The sequence below is a fragment of the Periplaneta americana genome, chromosome 1 (genome assembly GCF_040183065.1).
Source record: "Periplaneta americana isolate PAMFEO1 chromosome 1, P.americana_PAMFEO1_priV1, whole genome shotgun sequence".
NCBI lineage: Eukaryota > Metazoa > Arthropoda > Insecta > Blattodea > Blattidae > Periplaneta > Periplaneta americana.
In genome coordinates this window covers 87,044,312-87,052,172 of record NC_091117.1, presented here as the reverse complement: position 1 = coordinate 87,052,172, position 7,861 = coordinate 87,044,312, and positions in this window count along the sequence as shown.

The following is a 7,861-nucleotide window of genomic DNA, read 5'->3' as shown; positions in this document are numbered from 1 at the left end:
CGCCACTTGGAGATGTACGAATAACATGCTGCACAACAATGCAGAAAAAAGAAAAGTGATCGCATTATAATGTATAAACTTAAAGACGAGTTTAAATAAAGTAATTAGAGTCTACATTTCATATGATATCTTCAGGAAGGCAAGCTTCATATAAAAAAAGTTTCTGTTAGCACTGTTACGTAGTTTTATTGATGTATGCATGTGTTTCTGTACAGTAGATCTACAGTTCAAGCCTATACAACTCGGTCCGAAACATCGCGGATATGGATGTAACACTGTAAGAAACATGCCCCCCGGAAATACCTTTACTAAATGATCATTTTCCGATATACTGTACCACGGTCAAGTTGTAACGGAGGGAGGAGGTAAATGATGTCCCCCATAACCCCGGTTATATGGGGATTCTATGGTTTTGCTTTGTCCCCCCCATGGGTCTATGAGTCTAAGGTAGAGTTTATTAAGTAGTAATACGAGATATTTAGAGAGGACTGAAAGTAGAACAATTTTTGGCGTAAAACTACGCCTTTCTTCTCATAGGTACGGTAGGTGACTTGGTAAATAATAGTTACATAAAAATTCAACTCCTCGCCATTATTATTCTCGTATTCCCCTTATTTTGTTTACCTTCACTTGTTTTCCTTCTCTTCCTGTTCTTCTTGTATTCCTCTTGTTTTTGTATTCCTCTTGTTATCCGTGTACTCCCCTTATTATCCGTGTATTCCTCTTGTTCTTGTTTTTCATTCGTTCTCTTTGCATTCCCCTTGTTATTCGTGTATTCCTTTTTTGCCTTACATTTGTTCTCCTTATATTCCTATTGTTCTCCTTGTATTTCCCTTTTTATCCTTGTATTCTTATTGTTGCCCTTCTATTCCACGTGTTCACAATGTCTTCCCCTGTTCTCCTTGTCTTTCTTTTGTTTTCTTTTTCTTCTCTTTGAATTCCTTTCGTTCTTCTTGTATTTCCCTTGTTCTCCTTGTATTTCCCTTGTTCTCTTTGTATTCTCCTTGTTCTCCTTGCACTTCCCTTTTTCTTTAGATAAATAGATGGATGAGTGGGTGGACGGGTAGACGTACAGACAGACGGATAAATAGGTATCGGTAGATCAGCGAATGAAAGGCGAGTATTTTCCCTAAATCAGAACAACTGTTGATATTACTGTCGATTGAAAGGGACGACAGGGTACACGTAAATGAATAGAAAACCTATATTAGCCTACGTTTTGTGATTAAATGCACGGTTAATTAGAAAATTATGTTGGAAGTTACAGCAGTCCGGCAACCCCGTCGCTAACAGTCCCCTTTCTTCTCGTAATATATGTGTAAGAGGTCAACGACCTCATACTACGTGAATTGCCTCCCTCTTGCCTTTCTGGCAACAACGTTGCAAACTGTTCGCATCGATCATTGGCTTGAAATTAGTGGTTTTTAAATTAAATTTACACGAAAACCGTCCACACTATTGAAATACGCCAGAGGGATAAATTATTGTTCATTAGATTTTCTATCGATATGGATAAAAATCACGACCCTACTCGCAATAGTTACCGAAAAGTGTGTGTTAAAAATTTTGGAAATCTGCAGAGTTATTTCATTTCCACTCTGTAGTTAACCCATTGGCTTTAAACTCGTTTCCCTTTATGGTACTTCATTTTCTCACCGGCTTCGATTATGAATTTTCACAATGTGACCTTCATCACGAATCTTGCATGACAACTTCACACAGTACTGTTGGTCTTGATTTCTCGCAACGTTGCAGACCGATGTTTAGCTACTTTCCTGTATTCTAGAGTCGTTCTTAAAACATAACTTTGTTTTTTAATATAGTAAATGGATTCAGATCACGTCTACAAATTTTGAACTTGGTTTAAGGCTGGCTGCATAAACATCAGCAACTGGATTTCACCTTTCATCGAATATCAGAAAATAAACAGAGTTCTGACTATTATTTTTGTTTTATGACATTGATCTTAGATGAAGTCAGTTTAATTTAGTGCTGATTTAAGTTTACAGAAATACATGTGACAACAGCACTAAACTATGAGGGAAAGTCGTGATTGCAGCCAGTTGGTTTGCACTGTACTGTTCGATATTCATATATCATCTCCTTGGTAACACGTGTAACCAAAAAGACTATCACGAAGGAACACACAAAGAACAGAATGCATGCAGCATATTAAAAAAAAAGGAGTGATGTATGTATGTATGTATGTATGTATGTATGTATGTATGTATGTATGTATGTATGTATGTATGTATGTATGTATGTATGTATGTATGTATGTATGTATGTATGTATGTATGTATGTAGGTATGTATGTATGTAGGTATGTATGCATGTATGTATGTATGTATTATTGATTATATAGGGTTTTCATTTTTAAACTTCCTACTCTAAACAGTTGCTTATTTCAATTAAATCTAAATTGAACAAAGAACATTTTCTCAATTTAGATATCGTTGTTGCTTTATGAAGCCTCCTATGTTACAGTACAGGGCATAATTTTTCAGGAGGAAGAGAAAAGTAATTAAATATCAACAGGCCTACACTGATCAAGAAAAAACAATCAACTTAACTTTCAGCCTAAACTATCTAATAAATAAGGACAACAGACTCAACTACACAAAATTTCTGGGACTTTTTATAGACTCCAGTTTAACATGGGATAAGCACATTGAATACATATGCACAAAGCTATGAAGAGTTCTATATTTGCTAAAGAAATTAACTACTTGCATTTCTCAAAATTATTTAAGATGTGCCTACTTTTCTTTCTTTCAGTCGATAATTCGATATGCCCTAATTTTCTGGGGAAATGGAACCAAAATTGGAAGCGTCTTGATTTTACAAAAGAAAGCCATTGGAATTTTATGTAAATCAAACTATCTGGAACATTGTCGGCCACTTTTCAGACAATCACGGATTTTAACAATCATAAATTTGTATAGATCATATATATATATATATATATATATATATATATATATGATCTAGTACCTTACACTCGACAAAATATCGACAATTACTCATTAGTGGCCAATATACATGATCATGAAATTAGAGTGAACAAATTAATATTCCATATTGCAGATTACACAAGAGCAATACAAACTTTTTAATTATGAGGATGAAATTATATAATAAGCTCCCAAGTCAATATTATAAATTACTAATCAATAGTTTCAAAACTAGATTTTACAATTGGTTATTGAATAATCCTTTTTATTTTGTTGCTGAGTTTTTCAACACAAATTTGTATGAAATTGTATTTTAATAAATAAGTTTAATTGCAATTTAGTTAGTTTTCTTCAATTTAAAAGTTTCAAATTATTTCATGTTTTCATTGTATTACTTAAATTTTACTGTTTCTGTTATTAGTGTTTTTTAAAATGTATTTATATGTTTTTTCAATGTATTCTGACGAAGCCTAAAACTGTATGTGTAATGGCCAAATAAATTGAATTGAATTGAATTGATGTTCATGTTCACCAACGTTTTCTGCCGAATTAGGCTATCTAATATTCTTGTGTACGCCTATTGATATTGAATTACTTTTTTCTTCCTCCTGAAAAAATTATGCTCTGTACTGTCACATTAGAGGTTTCATAAAATCAACGACGAAATATCTGTTTACTAACAACGAGTATTTGACTTACGTCATTCACCCACACGAAGTCAGTTACTTAGACGAATTTACCGACAGGCCGTTGCCCAGGATGCGTCATAGGAAGCTTGTCTACACTACACGCGCTATGATATGAGATGATGGAGATTTGTTGGGATGCCCTGTGTTACCTGGACCATGGCTTGCTCAACACATGTTACAAATCGAGAGTACACCGAGGATCGAACCCGAGAGCACAGGTTTATAATTCCAGCGCTCTAGCCACCATGGCGGCTTTCAATTTATATATTGAGGAGGAAGTCTAAAACTAGTGTTAATTGCATTTCAGGTTTCGTCCCTCACTCCCCATCCATTTGAAAATTTCGAATTGCATCCCTATATTATGATAGCTACTTAAATCTGTCATAAGTCATGTATTTTAAAATGCACGTTTTTCTGGAAAACTATTCAAAATATAACGAAACGGTATTTTACTTTTTTGTTGTTCTTAACTCGAGGAGTCACCCACCAGAATTAATGACATTACTTACAATTCACCCTGTATATGTATGTTTTCAAAACGTCCTTAAGGGGTTAGGTGCAGCTTACAGCAGTAAAATTTTTGGAAATATTCAAAATTTTTTTCTCCATTACTGTATCTTGTACGATAATGAAAGTTGGTGTGTGTAAAACACTGTCCTTCTGCTATATGAAAAAAAAATATATATATATATATATATATATATATATATATTTACGATTTAAAAAAATATTTTACAAATTAAAATTGGTTGCAGTTCACTGTGCAGTGATGAAGCGTTTCCCTCATAATTCACAAACTTGTTAACTTTTTCATGTTCTCTCTCTTTTATTTTATTACTGAAACTCATGTTTACAGTATCATGCTCTTTCAACTGTATTCCTTAATAAGTAATATTTTTTTTCGTGTTAGAAGAAAGTATTTGACCATTTTTTAAATGAATTTATTTTTATCAGACAATCTATCAAAGTTAGAGGAGTGATGTTAGCCTATATCATATTGTAGATATAACAGGCATAAATACACACAAAAAAATCATCACAAAATGTTGGATAGTTTTTTAGTTATGTGGAAAATGCTTCAGCACTGCACAGTGAAATTAATTTGAAAAAAAAAAATGTAATTTTTTTTAAATCGCAAAAATATTTTCTCATAGAGCAGAAGGACAGTGTTTTACACATACCAATTTTTATTATTGTACAAGATACAGTAATGGAGGGGAAAAAATGTTGAATATTTCCAAAATTTTACTGCTATAAGCTGTACCTAACCCCTTAAGTCATAAAAGACATGAAGCAAGAAGTTTCCTCATAAAATGGCTGTGCAGAACGAAAAAGACTTGACAATACTGCTAGGAATATAGGTTCAACCTTTATTGATAGGTCATTCGTTATCGCTACTATGAAGCTGTTATTTGAAGATTTGTAACTAAACTCAGACATTTATGAATGCGTGGTGACGTAGAAAATTTGTTGCAAAAACTGCAGCAATGCGAAAACTTCAGAAGAAATTGAAACATAATGAGTCTCTTTCCCTACTATTTATCAGACTGAAAATAAAATCTGTGACTTTACGGTAACTCAAAATTTAGAATTATATAATCCTCTTTTACTATCGTCACCAATTATACCCTTTTCCTACTTGCATACAACATAAGTATGGAATCTAATGAAAATTGGACAGATCGCATCAATGTTATTAACTCTGTCGAGTTTTATAAACCTCTATCCTCCAATGGCACAAATGTTTCTCTTTTTAATTCTGAAGTGGAATGTATATCAGCCCCATTTCGTATCGTGACTGTGTGGAGTAGTTATCGTAGTAAATTATTAATTCTCCTCATTCGGAAAACCTGCCCACTCCATGCACTGTTGTTCATGTGGCAGTGATTTATCTTTTCCATCATTCTCATGGAAACCGTAGCGTGACACAGAATAGTACATAGGTTAGGGAAAATACAAAAATGTGTGATGTTATTATGTTTGTCTTGTTAAAATGTTAAGAAAATTGTATTAATATTCAATTTATATCAAAACTATCTTCTTTGGCTAACACCGTTATTTTACCTGGTTCAGCGGAAGGGAAGTTTCTTATCAATTTGTGGAAAGTGTTAATTTTATAGGTACAGATAAGCCATTCTAGGGTTGTATTCGCTATTAGATTTACGCGCTTCTTCCAGCAAACATTAAGCATTTGAATCAGTACGTATATGTTTGTCCGTAGACTTTACTATACCTCATTGACCATATTCCTCGTCATCTGTCTGCACCATGTTGTTAGCGGCATTGAAGGAGTATTTGGAATATACGACATTTCATGGTCTGCGGTTCATTGCCCAGAGAGACAGAAACTGGATTGAGAGGTGATTTAGAGTAAAGAATAATTATTATAATTATATATTACATTTTTTTTCATATTAAGCCAAATAAAATAATAGGCCCATATTAAAGTGTTTTTCGACGTTTATTAATAAATAGCCGGTGCTAGATTTTTGGGGTTTCTGCACCGTGTCATAGGCGCAGAAAAAAACCAACGTTTTGGGGCTACGTATCGGCTTCATCATCAGAGAAGGCAGGTAAGTGAAACCTTTCAGTTGGACCTTTTGGATGATCTATTCTTCAGGATTAGACGTCAAAGAGCTGGTATTTATAACAGTTGCAGTAGCTAAAATGTCTTCTTCCATGTTGATCACTTTGAAGGTCTCGTTACCAGACAGCGAATTTTCGGTTCCGAAACTGAACGTTAAGTGTACGGTACGTCAGTTGCAGGGAACTCATTGCTACTCTCCCTCCATACGCCAAGGAACATGCTATTTTGTCCCTCTGTAGGGACCGAAAATCCGCCGTCTGCTCATTACTAGAGACGAGAATTTCATGCAAATGCATGTTTTTATAGGAACATAGGACATAGCTCAAACTTAGTACTTATCCATTTCATTACTTTCCGGTTCCAAATATGTATACTTTTCCCCCATATTTGTATGTTTTAGCCTTTTTGGGAATAAGAACATGCATAATGCATATTTAAACAATTTTTACATTAATCATGCATACAATATACATTATATTCAGTTTAAATGCATGTTTTAATTGTTTTGAGTGGACACCTCAGTTTCTCGATTTTTATATCCCTTATTTTAGCTTCAGGAATCAGGATTGAGGAAGGAAAAGAAAAAAAATAACAGAAAAATAAAATGAAATGTTAAGATTTTCACAATACGATGTTAGAGGACCTTTCGCTGGATGCAGTTCACTTATACAACACTACCGACGACCCTCTACAGACTGCGTGTGATAAATATTTTGAGAACAATAGAGAGGATACATAGAGAAGTTTCGGTTCTAGGAAACTGAAGACAAATAATTTAGGTCAAAAGTACCCTTTTCAGGGAGGTTGTAAATACTCTCTCCCTTTTCCAGTACCAGTAGCAATTTAAATTCTTCTAAAATTGGAATCATTCGTTAAACTGTCTTTGCAGTGTGTGAACCTAGTAGGTAAGTGTTAATGCGTTTGTTTATTCTGTTTATGTGTGTTAATGTGTTTCTCATATGCCTCCAAATATTCCAAAGTGTACTCTTTGCACAGTAGAAGAAAGGAAAGGATTTTATTAGATCATATGTTGTAATCTGCAGTTGTTGCAATGAAGAGGTAAGTACTGCTATTCTGTTCCCGAATATTTTCTATGACAGTTATTCTTTGTAAAACATTACAAAACTTCTTTAAAATAAACTGGACAGGGTCATAAACGCGAACCTGGACTACGGAATCTTTTGTTCAGTGAAGAAGTTTATTTATGACGAAAACTTGAATGAAGAACTTGACCTGACACTGTACAAATATGTTCGTTCAAGTTTGCACTCATAACTCCTCTGCCTACAAAACATATTGACTGACAAGCACAGGAACCTCACAGAAACCAATTTAAATGTTGTTAGTCGTTAACTGTGCAAAAAAAAGTAAAGTGAAATAAGAAATTTGGAACAAAAATGAAAGTGCACATTTTAATGTATTTTTCGCTTCATCGTGCATGTTTCATAGTTTGATAGTGCATGAATGCAGGCATATTTTTTTATTTTATAGTGCATGAAATTCTCGTCTCTATTCATTACAATTCCATATCCTATAAAACACATAAATGCAGCGATGGGGAAACGTAGCACAGTGTGTTCCCTTCCCCTCAGTCATAGTTGAACCCCTCCCACTGCTAGCTAGCAGACTAC